Here is a 1631-nt window from a genome sequence, read left to right on the forward strand (position 1 = left end):
TCGGGCGCCAGGCTTGGAACATTCCTGGATTTAATATCACATACTGTGGAGTTCTTCCCCAGTTAAAATCTTATGCTTGAATCAATGCTTAGTACTGCCTTCCGCACACTCACGTGACGTTACTCACCAGTGTCGTGGGCAAAACTATGGCTCCTGGGATCTCTGTCCCATGGATATGTTACGTGCCAAAAGGGACTTTGCTGCCTCAGGTGCCCATCGCGCAGGCAGCACAGCCAGGACGCAGGTCTAAGGCAGGTCGGCTTCTAGGAGAGCTGTTCCCGGAGGCCTTGTGCCTGGAGATACACACGTGAGCACAGACACGTGTGCACACGCTCACCCGGCACAGCCATGACGCGCACCTGGGCCAGTGCTGTTCCAGCCACAAGAGCGGCTGCCCAGGCCACGCTGCGACTGAGGCCGGCTACGCGCCCGGTGGGCCCATGGCGCGAGTCCTGTGGGGAACGGTCCCAAACCCTCGTCACCTCATTTTTTCCGACGAACGCAAACACCCCAGCAGGTGTTTTAGGGGAGAAGCCAGGATGAGAAATGGGAGCCCAGGTGAGCGAGGGAGGAGGGTGGCTCTCTCCCGAGGGGCCTATCAGGCGCCTGCCCACTCTGGCGTGCCCACCTCAGCCAGGCTCCACTGAGGCTGCCGGGAACGCGCAGGCTGCTCTGAGGGGCCCACAGCCCCTCCCTGCGAGCCACGGGCAGACCTTGGCCCCGGCTGACCCCCCCACTGGCCTGTGCATGGTGGTGAGATGGCAGGCCTCACGCAGGTGAGGGTCACTAACCAAGCGGCTCCACCTCTGCCCACATCTGAAAGTTTCAAAGTGACCTCCCCTTACGTGAAATACCTCGAACCCTGACTGCACTTGAGCTTATGAGCAAGCGGCCAGCCCACCTCTGGGGACGGAGGAGGCAGGGTGCCTGGGGACGGGGGTTTGAAAGGACTCGGGGCTCCTTGGGGATGGCCCCCCCTCTCCAGCCCCATCAGCACTGATGTTCTGACCATGCTGGGCTGGAAAACAGTGAGCCGGTCCAGAGGCCTGGGCCTGGGTAGAGGCGACCGTCCGAGGGGCCACAGACTGGCCAGTGACTGCCTGCCTGCCTCACCCCTGCCTTTCTAGGCAGAGCCCATCACCCAGGCACGGACCCGGCGCTCCGGGGCTGCCAGGAGGCCCGGCTCAGGGTGAGGAGGTGCTGGGGTCTTTCTCTAACACCTGCCAAGACCCCAAGCTTTGCTCCTGACCAGGAGGGGCACACACTGCAGCCGGGACCTGAGTGGCCCGGCCTCAGGAAGGCCCGCCCCAGGGGTGGGCAAGCTGAGCCTCCGCTGGGGAGGACGGAGGACCTGACAGCCGTCTGCACCTGGCGCTCCCCACGCTCTGCCTCACGTGGCTGCGTGGGAACGGGGGGGCGGGGGTGCCGTGAAGGAGCCCCGTGCTAAGGGCAGGTGCCAGGGCCAGCAGCAAGCGGACAGTGACATGGGAGGGGCAGGCCTGTCGCGTACACGGGGCTGTGGCGAGCGGCGCAGACTTACACGGCATAGAAAGGTACCTTAAAATTAATCTCTTTACTGATAGAATTAAACTTTAATTCCTGAGAAGAAAACAGAGAAAGGGAAGCGTGGC

General features: G+C 62.6%; 1 protein-coding gene across 1 annotated transcript in view; it reads right to left on the bottom strand.

Annotated features, from left to right (window-relative positions):
• The window catches only part of HTT (huntingtin), a 105532-nt gene that overhangs the window by 5569 nt on the left and 98332 nt on the right, over positions 1-1631 (bottom strand). The gene's annotated exons all lie outside the window — the stretch shown is intronic.

This window comes from Myotis davidii, unplaced genomic scaffold (genome assembly GCF_000327345.1).
Source record: "Myotis davidii unplaced genomic scaffold, ASM32734v1 scaffold937, whole genome shotgun sequence".
In the NCBI taxonomy this organism is placed as follows: Eukaryota; Metazoa; Chordata; class Mammalia; order Chiroptera; family Vespertilionidae; genus Myotis; species Myotis davidii.